Here is a 26,205-nt window from a genome sequence, read left to right on the forward strand (position 1 = left end):
CTCTCATTTAATTCTTACAGCAACCCTGGGAGGCAGGTGCTATTATTGTCTCCATAGTCGACGAAACTGAAGCAAAAGTTTTTCTCAAAGCAAAGAAACAAAAGCATAGGTCAAATGACTTGTCCAAGGTCACACAGATAATGCGTCTGAAACTGGATTTGAACTTAGGTCTTTCTGACTCCCTGTCCATCATCTTATTCAACAACTAATTTAATGAGCTTTAGAAGGTGGAAAAGGGGGGTAATAGAGACACTAATTAAAAATATTGAGGTGATGAGGGGTTGGATTAAAGTGACAGTGGGATTAGAGTGGTTTGATTGATTAATTGAGACTTTGGATTCAATAGGTATTTTAATGAGAACAGGATTGGGTGACTAATGATAAGGTTCCAGTGAAAATGAGTTCACAATGATTTACAGGTCTCTAGCTAGACTGATGCCAATGGCATTAAGGAGTAAAAAAAATGGATAAAAGAATTATGGGTTTTATACATGTTGAACTAATAAAAGAATATCTTAGTGAATATAAAAATGTACTTGGAAATACCTCAAGAATAGGCAGGAAGACCAGGGATGAGCCACATATTTGGAAGTCATTAGCATAGAAGTAAACATATCTTGGACCAACTTTGATAATTATAACTGATACAATGAGGACATTCTAATAAAATCACAAGCACACTTATAAAATAAAATAGTTTAGAATGCAAAACATGGATCTTTGAAGGTTTAGAATGAAAACATTTGAAACATGGAAAGTTTTGATATTTTTTGACATTTTCCTATAATTTACTTAAGTCATTCTTCCTTTAAGCACACAAAATTTTAAAGCTATGTCACATGGAATTAGAAAAGTGCTCAAAATAATCTGTCTCTTTCCCTTTTTTTATACTAGTAAAAAAATTCTCTTCGGCTAAGGGACTGATCTTGGTCTTTTTATTTTCTTTTGTTTTTAATAAACAAAACATTTAAATCTCAAAATTTCTCAAATTATACTAAAGAAGAAACTATTCTTTGCAATTTATCCATTAGAATTTTATATTTAGAGTGTTTTTTATCTTAAGGAACACGAGTCAATTTCCATTGCATGAAATATTACAAGCAAAACTTTTGGAGCACAGAGACACTTTCAAGCTCTCTGGGGCTTGTCAGCTCAGCAAAACAAAATTGGACTCTCTCTTGTAATATTATTTTTGTTTGATTTCTCATAATTGTTACAGTGATTTTTGTTTTTGTTTTCAGTGAGGAGGGAAGTTGAACAGAGGGAAGAATAAATGCTTGTTAATTTAAAATTTTAACTAAAAACTAATGATGATAAATTAAATTTAAACCTATCTAGATGACTATTCTAAAATAGATTGCAGCTGATTTGCAGCTGTCTCATTGATTCCTAACTGAAAATTTTTGTTCCTACTTTATTCAAAGCCCCTGTGTTAACTTTACTCTCTTGAAAGTGAATGAACTGGAGGGTAATTTGGAACTGTGCCCAAAGGGCTTTAAAACTGTGTATACCCCTTGACCCAGCAATATCACTACTAGGTCTATATCCCAAAGAGATCAGAAAAGAGGGGAGAAGACACACATGTACAAAAATATCTATAGCAGCTCTCTTTGTGGTGTCAAAGAATTGGAAATTGAGGGGATGCCCATCAATTGGGGAACAGCTAAACAAGTTGTGGTATATGAATGTAATGGAATACTACTGTGCTATAAGAAATGACAAGCAGATAGATTTCAGAAAAATCTGGAAAGACTTACATGAATTGATGCTGAGTGAAATAAGCAGAATCAATAGAACATTGCAAACAGTATCAACAATATTTTGTGATGATCAACTGTGATAGGCAATTCTTCTCAGCAATACAGTGATCCAAGACAATGCCAAAAGACTTATGGTGGAAAATGCTCTCTACATTTAGAAAAAGAATGGTGGAGTATGAATGCATACTGAAGCACACTATTTTCACTTTTGTTGTTGCTTTTTTGTTACTCTTCTTGTTTATTCTTTTTTTTGCGTTTTTTTTTTCTTTTTGTTCTGATTAATGTGGAAATGTGTTCAACATGATTGTAATGTGTAACTTATATCAAATTGCTTGCTGACCTTGGGAGGGGGGATCGAAGGAAGAGTGTGAGGAAAAATTGGGACTCAAAAGATATCTTTACATGTAGCTGAGAACAATTAATAATAAAAATTAAATTTAAAATGAATAAAACCTTTTAATGTGATATATGGGTCATTAATATGCACAGGTTTAGAATGGTCTGAAACTTTGCCAAGGTCTAGAAAATAAAGACATTGCCCTTTTTGGTGTATGATTTTAGGCTAAAGGAATAAACACATTAAAATATTCTACATTAATATTGCATTATCTCTTCTCTCAAGGATAATTTTGCTCATCAAGAGAGGAAACAGTGACAACAGATAATAGCATCCACATTTGTGTGTGGCACAATGAAATAAGCTTAAGTCAATATAAGAAATAACCACAATGAACTCATGAAACAAGCAAGAACACATGGAAAATAGCTGATTAGATTTCCATGTTAGTCTTACTGCAGTATTCCCATTAATAATCTGAGCCTCCATCCTTCCATTCTCTTAAGATGTTTCTATCTGAAACCACTTCTGACTTCATCTTTCCTTGATGTAATTATCCTGATGTATAACAGCATTTTAATTGTATGTGAGGTAACTGAGTGCATTTTTATTCTTCCTAGGGTTTTTTTCTTCTCCATTCAATGGTGAAAGTAATTTATTTAACATATATCCTTGTTTTGAAGTTGATGCTTGTTTTGAAAAGATTAGGAAAAAACTTCAGTTTCTCAATAAGGTGGAAGTATTGAATAAACTATTAGATTATTATTTGTGTGTGCCCAGACTTGTCCTATATCTTAGATACATCTGTTTATTTGGCATATCTTATTGTGATGTATATTTATTTAGAGTAAATGCATATATCAGATATGCCTATAAATTAATGTGATTTTTAATGAAAAATCCCATGACATATATGTTTCTGAGGATCAAAGAAGATAATGTATTCAGTGTACTTCACAAAGTCCCAAAGTGATAAATAAATATGTTATTGTTTTTATCTGGATATCACTATTATTATCTAGTAGTGTTGCTCCTGAACCTCCTTTGGTGTGCTTCCCATCAACTCTGAACCTTCTAAATTAGCTAGCTATTAGAAAAGCTATTTACTAATAGTAAGAAAATAATAGGAATAATTTTTACAAAACAATCTCCCTGCAAAGCCTGAAAAAGTGCCAAAAACATTCATAATTTACATGAGAATGGGCTTTAACTTAGAGTACAATGATAGTGAAGAATATTAGAAAGATGTGGGGCAAAGAGGTAATTCATAATTCCTGTGATAGAAGTTTTACTTTCTTTGAAGAGTCCTCTTGAAGTTCCTCTTATGCTTAGCTTTGTGCTACGGACCACCTCTGCCTACCATATGAGGTTGTGCTCCCTGAAATTGATGTTCTCTCAGGTTTTGAGGAAACATGTTCTTCAAACTATAGCTCAGTATGTGATGGAGCTGCTTCTGCTGCCATTGAGTCTTCCCACTCCGTTAAATATTCCTGTTGAGCCTGAAGGACCTTGCAAGTGATTGGCCCATACCTTATAAGGTCATTACCTTGGTATTTTAGTATGCCCGTAGGTCCATGATCAAAAGAGAACAAACAACAAAGAGATAGACACAACAATGTGTTCATATATAAATTGTGCCTGGTTGAGACCCAGCAAAGCCATTCTTTGGTTCTTAAAGAGACAGATCAAAGCAGCCCTATAGCTTAAAACAAGAAAGACTGAGAAGAAAAAGGAGAAATAGGAAGGGAAGGATGAGGATGAGAAAAGAAGGAGAAGAAGAAAAAAGAGGAGAAGGAGAAGGAAGAAGGAGGAGAAGAAGGAAGGAGATGATGATGGTGATACCCACTTCTTTTTGTGTACACACTGATGTCCAACTCAATTGTCCATACACTGGTGTCCACTCCTCAGAATCTTTGCTTTTTATGTCCTTAGCAGAGAACTCATTGTTTTCACACAGTAGAAAATCCTTGAATCATTATGGCTAGAAATAGGCTTAGTCAAAGCTTTCACAGTTGTTCAGACAGTAGAACCAGACAGAGAATATCTACAAATGTTCCAAGGAATGACTCCCATAGGCCAGTCCATACCCATTAAATGTTTATAATGCATTTGGATTTACAAAATATTGTTTTAACAATAATTCTCTTAGGTATGTAGAACAAATATTAATTTTCCGATTTTACAAGTGGGGTAATTAAGGCTTGAGTATTTAATGAACTTGCCTATGCTTCCATGACTGGTTAATGTTATCAAGGGGCTTCATTTTATACTTTCAATTCTAGTCCTAAGGGTCTTTCTGCTACATCACTCTGATGAACTAATGACAAATATTTATCCATTGAGGGTATGTTTGGTTTGTCAGAATAGCCAAAATAATACAGAACTAAATCTTGTGGATAAGCAAGTTGATCAAGTGGGATAATATTGCATTAGATAAATAATAAGTTGCAACTAGATTATAATGATATTGATTTTCTTGCATGGCTTATAGACTAGCTCTGATGGAAATCCCAAGGTTTTTTCAGAAATGTTTTGAGCAATGACGGAAACACTAGGATACACATATTTTTAAGGGAGGTAGCAGTCTTTTTTTTACATATGCGCGCTAGAAAGTCTACTTATTATGTTATACCCATGTCTTGTATTGTTTATAAGTAGCCACTGAGAGTTGAAATGAATTCTGTACCCAGAGCATGTCTATTATGTCATTATGAGGAATTGCTTAATTTGTGTGTATACATATACATACATACATACATACACACATACACACATGATTCTTCCTGGACAGTTAAATATGCACAGCATTAGAATCTAGACTTTTGATCTCACCCTTTTCTTTAACCTAGTCTATATTTTCTTTGATGCTTGAGCTGGATCCATTCTCTATCATTTTATAGATTTCCTGGTATCCCTTGTTATCAAGAAATTGATTATCTCCTGTTCTTGCTCCAACACTATCTTTTAATGAACTCAGGTTTGTTTGTTTTTGTTTTAAAGTCTACAGACCCAAAGAATTACTGTCCTATGGCAATGAAGGAACTTGCAGTTGGAATCTCTGAACAATTATTAAGTAGTTGTGGAAATAAAGATTAGCAGAAACATCAAAAAATTAGGCATTGGCAACTATCCCACTTTTCAAAAAGGGAAGAAAGGGTAATGTTAAGCAACTGAAGAATAATAAGTTTGATGTTGATCTCTGACCAAAATCTAGATTTCTAAAAATAATGGTTTGCATGCATTTCTAAATGATTTTCATGATAAAGATCTCTCAGCACAAAACTAATTTCATTTCCCTTTTTGATAGGGTTCCTAGGTTATTAGATTATAAATGCTAAAAACAGAGTATATTTTATTTTTGGAATGCATTTGACCATCTTATGCAAAATGTTATTGCTCAGTGAATTTACTGCTGTTTTTACAATCATGCCTAAAGTCTGTTGATTAATGACTGGCAACTAGCAAGATCTTCTTGGAGTAATCTAGGATTATATCCTTTGCTTTATTAAATATGACAGTTTTCAATGACATATATAAATATGAAAAGTATGCCTATCAAATTCAAACATGACAGAGCTGGGAGGGATACATAAGGAACTACATGCCAGAATCAAGATTCAGTATTATCTCATTAGCCTAAATTTCTAGGCTATTTTTGCTATACCCATTGAATAGGATAATAAAAGGTAGTTCCACTGTTCTCATTTATGGTATAGTAATCAAAGATGGTGTTTCAAGGTTATATGGGTATGTACTTGTCCCTTTTAATAATCCTTAATATTTTGAGACAACATCATAAACCTCTAATTCACCACTCATGCTATCCTACCATCCATCGCCCTAGGAAAAGATTGTTAGGAAATAAGATTTGAAAAAGTATAATCACATGTTTTAATTGTGTAAAATGACCAGAATAATCATCAAATGCATTGTTTCTTAAATTTGGGGGGGGGGATGGTAGAACTCTTTAGTTTATGCAAAACTTCAGAAGAAACTTTATAGTAAAATTTAAAATATTATTATTTATATGCTTATTAACAAATAACATAAAGTTCATTAAAAACTAAAACAAAAACCTTGGGATTTTTCATGGTTCCTTACACCTGTTTGAGAAATATAAATCTAAGGATCTATTGTGAATGGAATCCATGATAAGAGTTTATTTCCATGGTCTTTGAAGGTTTATAAAGTGTTTTTTTCACATCAATCCTGAAAGGTAAATAATACAAGTATTAATATTCCAATTTTACAGTTGAGGGAAAAAAAAAAGAAAAGTTGTGTTTTCCTCAGGAACTTCCACCTAGTCAGTGTTAGCATTAGTATTTGAACTGAGGTTTCCTGACTCCTAGCTCTTTCTTTACATCATATTGCTCATCTGCCATTTGTATTTAGTATACAAAAGGGAAATTGAAAGAATTATTTACTATTTTCTGTGATATCCTCTTGATAGGAATATTTGAGGATAAATAAATTTGGAGAGTTGTTGCATGAAATTCATAAATTTATTACTAAGCCCGCTTGAGCTTTGCTCATTTCTAATTCCTACCTTTTTAAGTATTAAGTGCTGGAATTTCTTTAAAAAAATTATAAATGTATTACCAAGTTCTAATTTGGCAGGAGCTGGCCTAATAAGGATCAACTCGAATTTCAGACTTGATAACTAATGATAAGGTTAACTTCAGAATTAATCACAGAGCCATGATGACTTAATTTCCAGGACGCCACATGTCTTGATATTCTAAAGCCTCACGAGGTGAGACAGAAGTTTGTGCTGTTTTCTCACTTGTCGACAGAGATATATTTTTATAAATGCTCAGATTTTTCAGCAAAAATCAGATGTCTGGTTTGATTAATACTTAGGAGGCAGAGGATCCAAGAGAACAATTTTCTCACATTTTTCCCATTCTATTTTAAAGGTACATTTTTTTTAAAAAAGCAGTTTAATTTACAAAGAAAAAAACATTTGCCACATATGTGTGACTCCAATATATCTATGATACATGTATGTTAATCAATAAGCATAATTTAGTAAGTGATTGCCATTTACTGTGGTAGGTAATGGGGAAGAAAAAGACAACAGATATAAGTATGGACACAACACCCCATAATATTTAAGAGCATAAGGCTATTATATCATGTTGTAATTTAAGAAATGGCTTCTTTAGTGCCCAAGTCCACCAAAGAAAATTTCTAAGAGCAAATGAACATAGTTTATGGATAGACTAATGTCCTAATTACTGAAAATGGTTATTTGAATCATCTCACTCCCCTGAGAATATATAAGTAGTCATCAGACTTATAGCAATCTTAGCCTTCTAGGGAAGTCCAAGAGGTAGAAGCCACCACAAAAGCCTCTAAATCCAGTGCAGATCGTTCTCTTCAAGCCCATGCACTTTACTCATTGAGTTCCTAAGCATTTTTTACTAAGCTTCATGGGAAAGTCTTGGTTATCTGACTTCCCCTGGCAATCTTCAGTTCTGCCTTATGTTAGGGTCCCCTGTAGGAGGCATATGGTCAATATGGGGATGGCTACCAATTAAGAAAGCACTGCAGTCAGGAAGAATTCAGGGAATAGGCAAGCTAACTTAGCTAAGCCTCATACACTTCAATAGCCCCTCAGGGCATCCCTGCATTAAACCCAGTATAATAAATGATGTTTATAATGATGACCCTGAGTCATCAAGAAAAGCTTAAATTATGTTCAAAATATACAGCTTACTAAGGTAGGGGGAGTGTATAATATACTTTAGATTCCTATAAAGAAAGTTAACTTTTTTAAAAAGCTCTTCTTGGATTTTCAACTATTTTATGAATTGCAGGATGATATAGTAGATAAATTAGGAGGCCTCAGAGACCACAGGAAGACCTAGAAACCTAGGTCTCATCTCTTACTGGTACTCTTTGTGAACCAGAACAAGTCTATGAACCATAGTTATTGGCCTATTAAACCACAAAATGACCAATTCCTATGTAAACTAACAAATTAAAATACTTCCTTTCATTTGGGGATACACTTTTGTTTGTATTAGAATATTTTTAAAATCATGACAGATTCATTTGTTCTTTATTCATTATTTATTAAGAAGGAAATGAGGAAACATTATGGATACAAATGAAAAGTTGCCTGAATTTTTCATAATTTCTTATTGGTCTTAAAAGTACTGTAGAGTATTGTAATGATCTTCACTTAAGTACGTTGAATAAGGAGAGATTAGAAGCTGGATTCTTGTCTTGGATCTCTTGAATTAAAAATCCTTCAGTGTTGCCTAGTTTACAGTAACAAAGTGTCCAGCAGAAGATCAAAAAAAAGTACTTCCCTTCTTCACTTCAGAATTTAAATAGTGAAACTATTAATAATACCTAGCATTTTTAGAGCTCTTTAAGCTTGCAAATTCCTTTACATATTACCTCATCTCCAAAAACTCTTGAGATAGATGTTTTTTTTTATTATCCCTGGCTTTACAAATGAAGAAACTGAGGCTGACACAGGTTAAGTGATTTGCATAGGATAATAGACATAGAAAATGATTAACACACGATTCAAACTTGAGTTGTCTCAATTGGAGTTCTAGCACTTTACCCACAGCACCATACCGGACCATGAGTTCTTTAGAATTCTCTTAAGTTAAAATTCTGGAGTTTATATTATAATTTTTTTCATTATAGCCAATTTTTTTTTTTTGTGGACAGCAGGCCATTTTCTGAGCAGAATCAAGAAAATTTATGTCATTCCAATCCAAATGCTGGAAGCATCTCACACTAGCTCAAGAGAAACAATTGTTAAATTTTCAGATAGAAAACGGCAAATGCTTTAATTCAGGGGTTGGTTTATTGTTTTGTTAGTTGTCTAGACTTAAGAAAGTGATGGAAGGAATGTTAATAATATAAAATAAATTCCAATGAGCTGCAAGTACTTTTCCCCCTCCAGACAGCTGGTTAACATTTACCTACTCCCCACACCACACAGTTATTTGTTGATGTTGATGTTAGTCTTTTGTTGTTGTTGTTGTTTTGGTTTGTTTTGGTTTTTTGGTTTGTTTTTTTTTTGTTTGTTTGCTTTTTTTGCTGGGCAATTGGGGTTAAGTGACTTGCCCAGGGTCACGCAGCTAGTAAGTGTTAAGTGTCTGAGGGTGGATTTGAACTCAGGTACTCCCGACTCCAAGGCCAGTGCTCTATCCACTGTGCCATCTAGCTGCCCCGAATTTAGTTTTTTTAATGAACATTTGATTGAGAATAGGAAATGACTGTGCCTATTACAGTACTGATGGCCAGACCTACCCACAGAGTAAGCTCCGTGTGTCTTCTCCTGCCCTTCTTTTTTGAGGTTATAAGAACAACAGGGCAGTTCTGACTGGTCACAGAGATAAGATACTGAAGCTATAGCACAGTACATAAAGACTTGGCCTGATATTAAGGAAACTGAGCACAAGTCCTACCTTTCCTGTACATTAGCTATATAACCCAATAAGTATCAGAGACAGGATTTGAACTCAGGTCTTACTGATACCAGATACAACACTCTACATTGTGCAAACTAGCCAGTTATGTTCTCTTGGTCACTATTTGGTATTTGAATATGGGTACCATCACTTAAGTACAATGGGAAGGGAAGGACAAGGTAGGGCAGGGCAGAACAGGGCAGGGCAGGGCAAGGAAAACATTATAGTGGCTGTTTAAAACCCCAGTCTCTATAGCATGGTATGCAGGGATGGGGGGAAGTTACTGATTAATATAAAAGGACTATGCTGATTTTTTGTGATGCTTAAAATCCTTAGAATAATTCTGTTTGTTGACTATGTATTTTCTGTCCTTTAACTTTCAGACCCCGTTGGGTCTAACTTGAATAATTCCTCAAGACTTCTTCTGATGGAGTTCTGGCATTATGTATTTAAAAATGGAGAAGCTATTAAATGTGTAATATTCTGTGACTCAGTGTATTGAAAGTAAAGTTCTTTGTTTGAGGTCTGGAACCTGCCAACCTACTTTATTATTGCAAAATTTCCCAGCAGGCATATTCACCCAGATTTAATTATTAAGCCATAAAAATATCTTTGAAAATTTGCCTTCATACTAAATGCCTAGAAGTAATTTAGAATTGCTTTCTCAATCATCTGGGATGGCAAATCAGTCTTTAATACCTAAGAAAAATACATTTTGTGAAACACATTCTGAAATGTTTGTGGAAAGGGAAAGTTGGAAAGTTGGCAATAGTATAAAGATAACACGACAAACTAAAAAAAGATAATTGGAAAGAATGCATGATGAAAAGGACTGGTGCTCTACATGCACATGCCCTGATTTTGCTGTAAACTCTGTATGCTCCTATCTATTTCCCTGACTCTTATTCCCCTCCCTATTCATTCATTAGTAGTGGTGGTGGTGGTGGTGGTGGTTTTTTAGCAGTTTGGAGAGGAAAAAAAAGGTTGATTGGCTGAGATAATAGATGCCATCTGAGGTTTATAGATGACAGATAAATCATTTTCAAAGTGTCTGAATCATAGAGAAAGCACATCAGGATGAACATATGACCTTGAACTTCAAGATTTTCACAAGGGGAAAAAATATCCCCACAATTTCTTTGGTCGTTTTGATTTGTTGAGGATATAATAACAAGTCATACTTGTTAACTGCTGGAAGAAAGGAGTTGGATGGGACCATGGAAGAACTAAAGACTTTACAGCAAGGGGGGAAAAAACTCTTGTGAAGTGTTTCCACAGGCACTTCAAAGTAATGCAGTGATAAAAGCTGAGCTTTCCACGTGTAATGACATTTACTGGATGGGTTTGGAATGTTGAATATTTGGCAAATATTTTCTCTACTTCCAGCTTTCTTGAAAAGAAAACCATTTACAATGGAGAAAATGTGATTAAATCTACTGTTCTTAAGCAATATCCATCTTTCTTTTGGCATAGGAGAACATGGGTAAGGGAAAATATAAATTGCCTAGTAATACAGTGCAGAGACAGGCATGTTTAATGTTCATTTGAATGAAAATAGCCATTTCCTCACTTTTTTTGCAACTGGGATTCTCTAGATGGGCCACAATGAAATAACAATAATATTTGGGAGGTCCAGATGACTGCTATTGATTCCTTTATTAGAAGGTATTGAGCTTTTTAGTCATAAGTTGAATTTATTACATTATTATTATTTTTTTTTAGTGAGGCAATTGGGGTTAAGTGACTTGCCCAGGGTCACACAGCTAGTTAAGTATTAAGTGTCTGAGGCCGGATTTGAACTCAGGTACTCCTGACTCCAGGGCCGGTGCTCTATCCACTGCGCCATCTAGCTGCCCCCCATAAGTTGAATTTAATCAATTGCTGATAGCATTTCACTGAACTATTGAGGTAATATAGTATAGAGTCAGGAAGACTTCGGTTAAGGTCCTGCCTCTGACACATTCTGGATGAATGTCCCTGGGCAAGTTAACCAGCACATCAGCATCATAGACAAATTTCTATAAATTTTAGAGAAGATATTGACCTACATTGGTAGTTTTCTCCATCCCAATCTAATTTTAGACCCACTTCATTGAACTGGGAAAAGATAAAAGTGTGTGTGTGTATGTGTGTAGCATTTAAAGACATTAGGTATGAGTTGAAATCACTTGACAAGCCTGGGTGGCTAGGTGGTGCAATGGATAAAGCACCAGCCCTGGATTCAGGAGGACCTGAGTTCAAATCTGTCCTCAGACACTTGACATTTACTAGCTATGTGACCCTGGGCAAGTCACTTAACCCACATTGCCTTGAAAAAAAAAATCACTTGAATTTGGGCTCAGTTGGTTATTTGTTAGTTGTGGGACCAATAACTTTACAAGTGAGACCCAGTAAAGTGGGGACAATAAGCAATAATATCTGTCTCCATCTGTGAGAGCTACAGCCTTATATATCCAGCTGCCTGCTACATATCACCTGGCTGTCTCCTAGGCCTTTCAAACTCACCTTGTCCAAACATCATATTTTCCTCTTAATCCCTACCTTTGCTTAACTTTCTTATTTCTGTGAAGGATACCACCATTTTTCCAGTGAGCTGTTTTCACAAGCTACAAGTAATCTGAAACTCTTTATTCTCACTTCCCATGTGCAGGTAATTTCAAGAATAAGCTTTTCTCGGGGCAGCCAAGTGGCGCAGTGGATAAAGCACTGGCCTTGGATACGGGAGGACCTGAGTTCAAATCCAGGCTCAGACACTTGACACTTATTAGCTGTGTGACGCTGGGCAAGTCACTTAACCCCCATTACCAAAAAAAAAAAAAAAAAAGAAGCATTTTCCCCACCACGATCTCTCTCACATCCTTCCCCACTTGCCTGCTCACATCATGACCACCATAACCTTCACCACCTCTCTACCAGACAATTACATTGGTCTTTTAATTGTTCTTCCTGCACCCAGTCTCTCAGTCCTCCACACAGCTAACAAGTTGACATTCCTAAGGCACAGGTATGAGCTTGTCACTTCTTTGTTCAAGTTGCAGTGGTTCCTTTTGCCTCCAGAGTAAAATATAAACTCATCTCTTTTACCATCGCAAGATGTAGCCTATATTTCAAAGCTGATTTATACATCATTCCTCTTCCCAAACTATGTACTCTGGTCAAACTGGCCCACTTTAATTTCCCAGTATGCCATGTCATCTCTTGCCTCCATGAGTTTGCATATTGTTTCTCATTTTTTGAATACCCTCTCTCCACCTTTTATAATGCCTAACTCCCTTAAAAAAAAAAAACAGCTCAAATGCCACATACTGGAAGAGGTCTTGATTGATTACCCTGAAGTTACTCCATATTTGTTCTATAGGTATTTATCTAAGTACATATCACTTTCTCCCCAGTAGAATATATGCTTTTTGATGGCAGGGACTGCTTTGCTTTGGTCTTTGCCTTCCCAGTGCTATACATTCCACCCCACAGAGTTAGTACACAATAAATGCTTGATAAATGGAATTGAAAGAAAGTATTTGGCCAACCTTAAAGCATTATATAAAATGAGAAGTGTTATTAGAACCTATATGTAATTAATATCTCATTTCACTGCTCACAAATATTGTTCCTAAGGAAAAAACGTCAGAAAAGTCTAATCATTTCTCTCCATACAGAAATGGAATGAAGAAAACATAAAACCTACCACAATCCTGACACTGATGTTGGACTGAATCATAATTTATTTATTATTCTGACTTATAAACATATCAAAGCAGAAAACCTCCGGGCTCATGTACAATAAAATATGACAACATTAAAACTAAATTATAAAATGTCAAAGATAAAAGACTTATAACCTACCTAGACAGTTCTCCCACATGTCCTAGGAATGGGCCAAGCTAAACAAATAAACCTTACAGATATATATCCTTTTCTAATAGACACTTAATACTCCACTCCAGCACCATTTTAATGGCTACTTTAGTACAGTCTAACTAGTAATTAGAGTGAATTAGAACTTCCAAATTCTAATTAGATTTGAGAGTAATATGAAACCACCAATAGGTGAAGGATACACATTAAACCTGCCTTTTTAAACAGAAACACTAGAAACCTCCTAAAAGTTCTCATTAAAGTTAAGAAAAGGAGCTTCCAACCTAAAGTTCTGACCTGACTCACTGTTTCATGTAGACACAGTATCAAAGATATGAAACCTTCTTAAGATATGCCCTAACTTCCACTTCTTCACTGCCTACTTTCTCTTCAAAACCATGCAATATTGCTCTATTTCTCTATCACCATCAATGGCTTTTTTTTTTGGTGAGGCAATTGGGGTTAAGTGACTTGCCCAGGGTCACACAGTTAGTAAGTGTTAAATGGCTGAGGCCAGATTTAAGCTCAGATTGTCCTGTCTCCAGGGCCGGTGCTCTATCCACTTCACCACCTAGCTACCCCTGGCTTCTTAACCTTTGTCTAGTTCTTATCCTACTTGACCTTTGGGCAATATTTAATTATGTCAGTCTTCCCTTCCTACTACATAATCACTTGAACACAGTCTTCTGATGGCCATCCCTTTCTACTAACTCCTCTCTCACTGCTTCCTTTTGATTGGTATAGATATTTCCCAAGGATCTGTTGTTATACTTCTCTCATCTCAATAACTTTTTTTCATTTGGTGATCTGATTCACTCCTATGTCTTTAGTGTCTATTGTATATGACTTTCAGATCTACATCTCTAGCCCTAAGCTCACGTCTGAGCTTCAGACTAACATCTTAAATTAGATTAAAGTCAACATGGGTTTATTAATCACCTACTGTGTGCATGATATACTCCTAGCCACCGAAGATGCAATCATTTTTTTTTAATTTAATTTGATTTATTTGTGGGGCAATGAGTTACTTGCCCAGAGTCATACAGCTATTAAGTGTCAAGTGTCTGAGGCCACATTTGAACTCAGGTCCTCCTGAATCCAGGGCCAGTGCTTTATCCACTGCACCACCTAGCTGCCCCCTGATGGGATCATTTTAAAAACAGAGACTCAAGTTTAAATTTTGCCCCTCCTGATTATTACCTGTGAGACCAAGGGCAAGTATTTTCAACTTTCCAGGCCACAGTTCTTTAATTTGTATAGTAAGTGGGGCCACGCTAGATGACCCTAAGGTCCTTTCCAGCTCAAGATTTGTGGTTCTAGGACATGACCTTTGACCTATAAGAACTTACCATATGCAAGGGAATATTGCATTTATATTGATATGTATAATAAGAGACTCATATCCTTGTATATTGGGTTGGCCTGACTCAGGCCCATCCCCTATTAGTTTAGGTTCAATATTGGGATGAAATGAGATACTCTAAGTCATTCATCATTTCAAAAATTGAGATTTATTTAGTGATAACATAAAAAACTATATTAAATGAAAGTACTAATTATGTGCTAAGCCTTGCATGGAATACTGGGCATATAAATAGAAAAGTAGTACAGTCTTTGATCTCAAGGAGCTCACATTTTTTTTTTTTTTGCGGGGCAATGGGGGTTAAGTGACTTGCCCAGGGTCACACAGCTAGTAAGTGTCAAGTGTCTGAGGCCACATTTGAACTCAGGAACTCCTGAATCCAGGACTGGTGCTTTATCCACTGCTCCACCTAGCTGCCCCCAGGGAGCTCACATTTTAATGGAAAGACAACAAATGGAAAGCTTCAGGTTCAAGACAGGTGGGAAAAAAGTCTCCTGATCCTTAGAGGGAAGTGAGGAAGCAGTTCTCAATTGTTCCTCATCATTTACACCAATAAAGTCATGTCCATCTGTGATGTTGAACCATTTGAAAATGCTGAGGACTTGATGAACAAGAACTTCCCTTTCTGGATCTCCAAGAGTTGTGGTTGTAGCCTTAGCAGGAGCACTTGGCAGGCTATGTTTTTATTTTATTTTATTTTATTTTATTTATTTATTTATCCATTTATTTATTTATTTATTTATCCATTTATTTATTTATTTATTTATTTATTTATTTATTTATTTATTTATTTATTTATTTATTTATTTATTTATTTATTTATTTATTTATTTATTTATTTATTTATTTATTTATTTATTTATTTATTTATATTTTTTTTTTTTGCGGGGCAATGGGGGTTAAGTGCCTTGCCCAGGGTCACACAGCTAGTAAGTGTCAAGTGTCTGAGCCCGGATTTGAACTCAGGTCTTCCTGAATCCAAGGCCAGGGCTTTAACCACTGCGCCATGCTAGCTGAGGGAACTAGGCTGGGAGCATCGATATTTCTAGGGTTCTTGGTCTCAGTGTCCTAGGCTGTGACCATCAGGAGCTGAGGAGAAATGGTGGAGGTAATGGTTTGACCTGCCTGGCCATGCTGACTCTTGTCTGTCCTTCATAATGTCTGCTTCAGACAGACTGGTTTGCCTGCCTTGGGCATTCCAGTTAATTCTTAGCTGGTGAGAATGATTGGATCCCGCTCCATAGGATGATCCTGGATGATGGCTTTAAGGACTGGTCAGGAAGCAACACTGACCTCCTGGATGTTTCATGGGCAAGACGCTCCATCTCTCAGCTCCTAGCATTGTTTCTTGCTGTTCCCTATGCCTGGAACATTCTTTCCTGCTCCCTCTGGCTACTGAGCTCTCTAACTTCCTTTAAGTCCCAACTCAAATCCCACCTTCCTCAGGAAGTCTTCCTCAACCCCTCTTAAATCCAGGGCCTTTTTTTCATGACTTATCTCCTATTTATCCTGTATGTAGTTCACTTTGTATGTGTCTATCATTTATCTATCTATCATCTACCTATCTATCTATATCTATCTATTTCTTACATATGTTTGTGCGTTTGTGTATGCATACAAATATACAAATATTGCATATGAAATATTTTCTCCCTAATTAGATTACAAGCTCCTTGTGGGCAGGACTGTCTTTTACCTATTTTTGTATCTTCGATGCTTAGCACAGTTCCTTGCACATAGTAGGTGCTTAATAAATATGGATTGATTGAGAGGTACTGGCACTCCTAGGGCTCCTGTCCCTATCTGCCTATTGGTGGCAATTAGTCAGCAGTTATTGCTGATGGTGTTAAAGAAGTTGGGCTCTCTTTCCACAATACTTTCCCCCCCTTAATAATGGTTGCATGGGCTGGGTTGGAAGCAGGTTTGCTGGTATGTGGCACTTTTGTTCTCAAGGTTCTTGGGTTCTCTTTATCAGAGTCTGAGGGAAGACAGTGATAAAGGTGGTAGTGGTGGTGGTTTGCCTTGCCTGGCAATGCTGCCTCCTGTATTTCCCTCAGGGCACCTTCCTGCTTCTGCTAGCCTGGCTCTCCTGCCTATTCACAAGGATATTCTAGAACTTAGCTTGGCTAGGTAGATGCTGCCCCCTTAAATACGGAAATATGACTGGTCATCAGGGCAGAATGTAGTGCCTGCCCAGGTCCTGCCATGTGCTAAGTCTAAAGGGCCCATACCCCATACCTTTTATTCCCTTAAGAGATCGGGAAGCTACTCCATGGCCACCCCATAAGTTGTGTCACTAGAGGTGCCATTTAAGCTAATTCTAGGGACAGCTTTGGTTTGTTAATAGGAAAAAAAAAGCCTGACCCACATGTTGTGAGAGGGAAGGAGGATGAAGGTAGGGAGATGATGATTCTCTTTCAGGTATGTTGTGGGCAGGAGAGCAATCCAAACACTATCCTTCAAGACTGTTTCTGGAGGGACAGAACACCCTTAGCTGAGTGAATCAAGGAGAGCTTTACGTGGAAGGTGCTACCTGAACTGAACCTTAAAGGAAGAAGTTCATTTTAATAGATGGAGATGAAAAAGACTAGGTCGTCCTGTCCATGTAAGCCAGCAGGCAGTCTTCTAAGCCAGTTTACCTGAATTCATAGGTGAGATATGGCAGGTCAGGTTCAGGAGGTAACTAGTAGTCCCCAGTTGTTTAGTTAGTAGTGTTCTTGCCTTTCAGATATCGCAGAGCATTTTGGTTTCACAACTCTTTCTGTAGCACTTTGGATAATAGCAACTTTCCCTACAAGAATGAATCCATACTCCAAAACCTTCCCCACCTCACCCCACCCCCATGAGGTACACAGTAGTTGGCACATAGGAGCAACTTAATAGATGGTGGTTGTTGTGGAATGCTCTTATACAGTTAGAAAAGTCAGGTGGTGAATTGAGATTTAACACTGAATCAACTCTTGGTGAGAAAGGGTGGTAATAGCATCCCTCACCTCCACCCACCCAGACCACAGGTTTGGCTTTCAGCCCAGGCAAGAAGTGACCCTTGCAAAGAAGCAGATAGCCACCCTCACCCAAGTGCTAACCAGGTGGCCCCTCTAGGACAGGAAAGGCAGCTTACCTGAAGCAGCAAGTCACCCTGAGGAAGAAAAAAGAGGCAAGCATGTGCCTAGTGAGTGAAACCAATGGCACCATGGCTAACTACTGACCCATTGCCTCCCACCACTAAGTGCTGCTTCCTTGGGTGCCATAGCTTCTGAAGACTCAGAAAATAAAGTTCTTATCACCCAAATATTTGACCCTGTTAAATGATCTTCCTCAGAAATAGATATGACTTTATTAGTATTCAAGGTATTCAAGATGACCCACAACTGTCTACTTTGCCACTATTCTTATCTCCCCCACTTAGATGTGAGCTCTTTTGCAAAGGGATTGTCTCCAATTTTCTAGTTGTCTCCAGTGCTTAGTATATAATAAACATTTGGTAAGTGTGTTTTGACTTATTATAATTCTCTTTTAAAATGCATCTGTTGAGAATAGACCCTTTGACCAGTCAGTTCAATCAAATTGGACTGATTTTTTCAACTGAATTAATTAGCTGGCTAGTCAGTTTAGGACATAAATAATTGATCATGTCAAAATAGCTTGATTTGCTTTGCTCTTTAGAGAGTCTTCTATGGCTTCATGTCTATTCAGGCTTGTAGATAACCATAAGCTCTGCTTAAATTTTGTCTATGAGGAATGACTAAATCCAGCCGAAGCTATCAATTGAAAGCAAGCTGGCACCCCATCCCTCTGCCATGCAATATTCCCCATAGGCATCCTCCTGAATGGTCGAAATGCACTCCACACAGGATGACCTGTGGACACTGAGGGCCGGTTCAAGATGACCTGAGACCCTTGAGAAGAGAAATATTTCTTCTTTATTGCATGAGTAGAGGTCACCACTGTGGCACTATCAAAAGAGAAGGGAGAACAGATGCATTCTCAGTGTCACAACTTGCCCTTCTCCCTGAGGGTCAGACAGGTTAAGGAAAAATCGATCATCCATACCTCCTTAAAGTTTGGTTGGAGGTCACACAATAGATGCCCTGCCCCAGGTACAGTTATTTGAATCCAAATCAGGGTTGTTAGAATTCTGCCCAAATTCTTCAATTCAGAGATGGCTCAGAAAGCAATGTTTCCAAATTCTAGGACCAAATTTGTTACTTCCTCAGCATAGGAAACCCCTTTCATAAAAACAAACAAACAAAAAAACCCCAGAAAAATAAAAAAATTTCCCTCTACCTATGCTTACTTGTCTAAAACATAGTCTTCAGGTTGCACCTTAAATGCTTCAGATTTGTCAAACTTGTTTATGATCAGAAAGTTAGCATGTGTCAGAGACAAGACATGAATTTGAAGGCCTGCCCTCTCTTCCCTATGCCACAGTAAATTATAGGATTATAAATGATGAAAAAACCATGGGGCCACATTTTCTATTCATGCTTGAATAGAATGGTAGCGCTAAATGATTTATTGCTGTTTTTAAACCCAGCAATGTGTCCAAAGGGTGAATTCCCATTCATTTGTTAATTATTTTTCTTTAAAACATCTAATCTGTCTTCCTTTAGTGATTTATTCTTCTTCATAATTAAACATAGCAATAGCTTATCTAATAAACTACAGTGTCATTTTCTTTTACAAACCAAATCATAGTGGTTGAATTTTTTTTTCCCTTCCAGAGAGAGTGATAAGTCTAGATGACTTCATCCATCTTTGGAAATTATCTCCTGACAGTATGCAGTAGTGACGCTCAGCATGTTTTATTTAGGCCGTTTGGGGGCAAATGGTATTGACCCCTCTGGCAGGTACCAAGGTGATAACTATGTGGCTATTTCACTGCTGAATTTGATTTAATTCACAACAGGTCACGAATCTTCCTTTGAGTCTATCATTGAAATTGTTATTCCTTCAGCTGGCCTACAGCTTGGGGTTGACTTCAAAATCATGTTGAGTTAAGAAGCTGAGTGGGGGAGGAGAGCAAGGAATGGAATAGGAGGAAGGATCATTTATAGCAGAAAACAAAACACCAAAATATGATGCAGACACCCAGGCAGTGGCATTTCATTTTCCTTGGCCCAAAGACCTGAGTTTGAGTTCTTGACAATGTCCCTTGTGAATAACAACAAATTAAGTAGTAGGAAAATTCATATCTTTGGTTACCGGAAGAAAGATTTACTGTCTCTTCTGAAGTTGAATGTGTCTATTACCACTGTCATGCTCTTAATCAAGAAACATGGCCTATAGGAGCTGACAAGGAATGTGTAATGGAGCCGTCTTGTTAAATGTCACTTGGCAGAAGCTTCAGATAACAAGACTAAGGATACTTGTTCACATAAGAAAATAAAGCAGACAGTTCACATAAAGGTGCTTCATGAATATTTTTTTCTGTCTTAAAAATAACTACCCTAAATGTCATCAAAGTTTAAATGTGTTCCTGTCATTTTTTTTGTCACATTAAATAAGGGCAACTTAAATGTCGGCGAGACTCGAGTTCTAATCCTGCCTCATTAGTCTTGTGGCCATAGGCAAGTCACTTAATTTCACTCAGCCTCAATTTTTCCATTTGTAAAATAGAAAGATTAACAGTAGATACCTATCAGGGTTGTGCTGTGATGAACAAATGAGGTAATATTGTAAAATGCTTTGCAAATTATAAATGCTTACTATTGTTATTATTACTGAATAACCAATGAAGTTTCTGATTTTTTGAAAAGAAATGGATAATTCTTTAACCTTTTCAAAGTATTTTCCTCACAACAAAAAGGAGATAATATCAATAATAACATATCCTATGTGTCAGGCAATAGGCTAATTGCTTTAAAAACATTATCTTATGGGTCAGCTAGGTGGCTCAGTGGATAGAGCACCAGCCATGGATTCAGGAGGACCTGAGTTCAAATCCAGCCTCAGACACCTGACACTTACTAGCTGTGTGACCCTGGGCAAGTCACTTAACCCCAATTGCCCCACACACACACACACACAAAAAAAATAAATAAAACAAAACATTATCTTGTTTGATTCTTATGACAACCTGGAGATCTAGGTTCTATGATTGACCCCATCTTATAGTGGAGAAAACTGAAGCAAAAAAGATTGTGACTTGCCCAATGTCACACCTATTAATTATCTGGTACCACATTTGAACTCAGGTCTTCCTGACTCCAGGCTCAGTGCTCTGTTTTCTGTACCATCTAACTACATGGGTATACATACATACACATATATGTCTATACATATGTACAGATACATATGTGTATGTATATATTTATATATACTATTTCTTTTTTCTTTTTAATTGAGCCTGTGCTTTCATCTGTATAAGAAAATCCCAGTTATGAAATTCCCTCTACCAATACAGGTAAACATCTGATCTGCAAATTCTCATCTAAAGAGAGTCACCTAGATCAAAGCTTCTTAAACTGTGGGGTTGTAATAACTGAATGTGGGGCTCGTGAAAAATTAATGACAGTTGGGGCAGCTAGGTGGCGCAGTGGATAGAGCACCGGCCCTGGAGTCAGGAGGACCTGAGTTCAAATCCAGTCTCAGACACTTGACACTTACTGGCTGTGTGACCTTGGGCAAGTCACTTAACCCCAATTACCTCACCCGAAAAAAAATAATTACAGTCAAAGGATATGTATGTCTGTTTTATATACCTACATACCCAGGGTTGTGTAAAAATTTCTTGGGTGAAAAGAGGTCATAAGTGGAAAAATTTTAAGAAGCCCTGAACTAGATTACCAAATAGTCACACAGAAAGTTTTTATGAGTCAGGGTAGGAATGCAGGTCTTCCTGACTCCAGGGCCAATCTCTCTCTCTCTACCAAAATTTGCTGCCTCTTCTTTCAGAGGAAGAAAGTAAGGACTAGAGAGATCAAGTGTCTTGTCCATGGCCACATGACTAGAAAGTGGCAGAGATGGGATTCAAACCTGTGTCTTTGATTCAGGTCGATCGCCCTTTCCACTATACCATACTGACACACCAAGATGGCATGTCCTCATACAAATAAATCAGCATGTGAAACAGTGGTCATGTTTTCAATCAGACCAAATGCATAGGTGATAAGTTTCATTTTTTCACTATGTATTAAATTTGAAATGCAAATGCTGGAGAAAATTCATTTAAAGAGCACACAGAGTATGGAGAGTAGGGTATGGGAGCCCATCCATTTATCAGGCGCACATGATTGGTGTAATGAGCAAAATTGCCAACTTGTACCTGGGGAGTACTACCCCTACATATTGCACGATAAACAGTAAACGACACAAGAAATGAGGCGAAATGTATGGGAAAATATGTGAGAAGAAAGGGCTGGGAGAGGATTATAAAATATCTTTATGAACATTAACATAAATGATGTGTTACAATTTTCCAGCATTATTCTACTGACAAAATGTGTATATAGCAACGTTTGCATGTGTGCGCTATCATTTAGAAAAACGCAGCTTACGCTACTAGGTACCCATAAAATCTATTGCTTCTTTTGTCAGCTGCGCTGATGTTATTCAGTACATGACAGGTATGCTAGTTAGGTGGCAAATTTATAGTGCACATGATAACTGGATTTCCTAAACACCTCCCTTAGTAAAACAGTATGAAATATAATAGCAATGAAGAACACCAGAATGCACATTTTGTTATTCTAAGGCAGTGAGCTAAGCCTGCCCCATGTTCTGATGCATCTTCCCATTGTACTATTTCTGTCTGATAGAGTAGTACCCTCATAATTATTAATTACGCCATTTACTGTATTTGGACTGCACCCTAGTTTCTGGGTTGCAACTATCAATATCCTTCCAGAAAGCCAACTTTGCTACTTTTTTCACTGTTGCCTTTTTTCATTTTTCATTTTCATTTTATTTCAGGTGTGGTGTTTTATTTACTCTCTCCATCTTTATACAGGCTTCCCACTGTTAAGTTCATTTTCCCTTTGTTTATAATATTTTCTTTTTTCAAGGTATTGGCAAACTAATTTATTGTTGTCCTCCTGAGCATGAATTTCTTCCCCTCTAAATTTTAGAGAGGAGGATGGATTAACAGCTACTAGTGTACATGCTTCTCTTTTAAAAAAATGAACCAACTTTTAAATTTTGTTTTTCCCCTGTTAATTTATAAATATTTTAATCAATAATTTATCTATTATTTCCCAAGTGAGCCCTAAGTAGCATATTTGATGGCCTCACACAAGCCATTCCAAGAAAACGGCATCTCAAGCAGCTGACACCAGTGAGCCTAGCTAGTTTCTACCTCTCCCGAGTCCCCATATTTTTAGGGCTAGCCAGCAATCACACACTTACTCCATCAGTGAACCAATGAAATTGATGCGTTATGCAAGTTCCTTCACTCACTTTTGCTGAAGTTGCATTGTTTTGCCCATTGCATATTCAGGCAGAAGCTAGCCTGGAACAAAAAGCCAGCCATCAGAGAGAAATACTGTCTGTCCTCAATGTTGTAATTGCACTCGATCAGCATCAGCTCAGCATCAATAATTAGACAGGGGTCCAATAATAATGTTGGCACCCAAACAACACTGTCAAAACTTCAGTTATTCCCAAGAAGTAATTTTTTCAACCAACAAACCGAGTGTTTAGGTCGAAATATTTCCCCTTATTTGTGAAGTTAAATATAAGCAAGGACTAGTGACCTTTATATCATTGTTAATAATAGTCTGTTCCAGTTGTTGCTTCATATACCAGCTGAAGAACTGCACTTACTTTCATATATGACATATTCGCTTTTAAAATCTAATTAAAACTTTCTTTTTGGTCCTTAGGTGGAAAGATAGCTCTGCAGAGATGAGCTCTTAATTAATGCACTGAGAGCCTGTGAGTCCCACCTCTCAACAGGAATGATTGACGTCCAAGGATACATAAGTTACACTAATTGAGCTTTGCATCCATATAGTCTTTCCACAGCCAACTCATCAGAGAAGCTAGGTGAGTAGACCAGCATAAAAAGTTATTTCAATATGCTCTCTGCTCTCCCAAAGGGTGTAGAAGAAACTTTCCAGACTGTTGAACATTTATTATCAGAGAAGGCAGTTCTTTTCTTCAGTTTTAAGATGTAGGTTTTGTGTTCTGTATGGATTTTTTTTAATTATAAAAATTAGCATTTTTAACATAGCCATTTAAATTTAAATAACCACACTCCCTTCATAATTTTCAGGCAGCAAAACCTTGCAAGTCAATTACTACATGCAAAAATCACTTGGCATCATTTGTTGATATTAATTTATGTTGCATAGCAACCCACAAACACACTATGAAGGGATTGTTTGGAATCAAATCCAGTTTTAGTCACTGAATTTAGCATTCAGATATTTACTTAATTATAAGAGTGCCCATTCCTTTGCCTTGGCAAAAGATCATCCTGAAATATTGCCCTGCATGTTAATTTTGCTATGAAAGAGATTCAAAGGTGTTCTGAGGTCCCACTTTACCATGGTAAGTACGATCTAAATGGTTTATTAGTGATAATCAATGCAATAGGAATTTTCTGTATATTGAGATTATTATACTCACTGAAGTGTTGTTCTTGATAGACTTTGTGGGAAAGTTCAGCTATGGAGCCATTTACAAAAAATGAATACTAAATGCTTTGGCTCTGTATCCTCCTGCACACTTAGTTCAGGTATGGGATCCTTATCTTTTATAACACTTAAGACTCCATCTCCTTAATTGTTTCTAAGGATGATGCTGAGACTAACAGAATTTGTTATTAAGCCTTTCTCACTTCCATAGAGGGAGAAAAAACTCACTTTTTCCAAAGCAGGTTGTGTGTTCATCAGGGAAAAAATAACAAACGAGCATCAGTTTTTCCTTCATAAAAAGTAAAAGTGAGGGAGGAAGTGAATGGTGACTGCAATGAGAAATGGAAGAGGTTAAGAAGCAATTAAGCATTGAAGAGAAACTTCAGAGTGAATGGGAAAAGTGCCAGAAACCATCAAAGGCAAGAGTAGGGCTTCATCCAGAAAATGTTTGGAGGGAGAAAAATTTTATACATATACATATATATGTATGTATTTATATACTCATGTATGTGGGTAAATGTGTATGTATATAAATGTATGTGTACATATATGTGCACATTTTAAATATACCTATATTAAAAACAAGAACTACAAAGAATGCCATTTAGGTTCCCCAAAATAAATTCTGTTTTGATTTCTTGCTTCCTTACAGTAAGCAGAGTATGTTGCTTCCAGTTCTTCTATAGTCTTATCCCATTGCCATAATCTGTTTGCCATGACTAATTTTTTAACTATAGGAAATGCGAAGTCCTGATTTAAAGAAGGGGAGGGAAAGAAAAAAAGTTTGTAAGATGACAGTATTTTTGTTGAAACAATTTTATTATTTCCTGTGCCAAAACCTGAAATGGACAAAAAATGTGAATCACATCATAAAACTCTGAACTGATAATCTTGTAAATTATAAAATGCTTTTAAAATCAGTACTGGATCACCTTGACTAGAATAGAAACAAAATGAAATATTCTTCTTTGTTATATAACATGTTCCACAATTTAGTGAAGTTGGCAATACTAAAAACAGAATGTATCATGGATATAAAAATGGAAATGCATGCATCAAGTTTACCTTTAGAAAAAAAAATCTTTTAGGTATAATGAATTAGTACCTCAGAAGACTAAACAGTTAATTTTGGTTCTATCCAATTATGCGTTGGTTACATTAAGTAGGTTTCTATGAGATTACTACACTACATGTAGACCCATCATGAAATACTCTAAATCCAGGCTTACCCCTCTTGAGAGTTAACGTATTTATAATCATGAAAAGGCAATAGCTCACTGTGAGCTTCATTAGTCTCATATCTGTGGAAATATTTATTAGCAGAAAAATTAAGCATATGTTCATAACATTGGCAGATAATCCTACTTAAATTCAGCTATTCTTAGCATAGCTAAGGAGGCATATTTTAACAATATTTTAGACAATATCTTGAGGATATCTTAATTTATGTTTAACTTTTTTTCCTACACATAAAAGAAATTAAAGCATCTCTATCCAACAATCCACTGTGTTTACAAAGGTTAGTCAGTGCGATAACAAAGGCTAACCCTCTAAGAAGGAATCTCTTAACTGAATAGAATGTAGCTCAAGTAATAAAATCTGCGTTTATAAACTCTACACCTGTGTATCAGCTAACAAATCCAAAATTGCAGCTTTTCCCATTGAATCCTGCCATTGACATTCTAAACATCCATCACTATTAGTCTGCTCAGGCTCACCCCAGTCATCAGATATTCCTATGCCGGATAGTAAAGCCTCATTAAGTTGTTCTCTGATCTTTATACCAGCATACTATAAATAGTACATTTGCTAGTACTATCATTTCTAACATCACTTTATTGGCTTTCTTCCTTTAGAGTTTCTTCTTAATACA

The 26,205-nt window shown here is 36.5% G+C and overlaps 1 protein-coding gene across 1 annotated transcript in view; it reads left to right on the top strand.

Moving 5' to 3' along the window:
• Positions 1 to 26,205, top strand: part of TENM3 (teneurin transmembrane protein 3) — a 1,675,137-nt gene that overhangs the window by 302,838 nt on the left and 1,346,094 nt on the right. The window contains exon 2 of the mRNA XM_043970124.1: positions 23,577 to 23,739. The gene's annotated coding sequence lies outside the window, so the exon portion shown is untranslated. The remainder of the gene's footprint in view (positions 1 to 23,576; positions 23,740 to 26,205) is intronic.

This window comes from Dromiciops gliroides, chromosome 6, assembly GCF_019393635.1.
Source record: "Dromiciops gliroides isolate mDroGli1 chromosome 6, mDroGli1.pri, whole genome shotgun sequence".
NCBI lineage: Eukaryota > Metazoa > Chordata > Mammalia > Microbiotheria > Microbiotheriidae > Dromiciops > Dromiciops gliroides.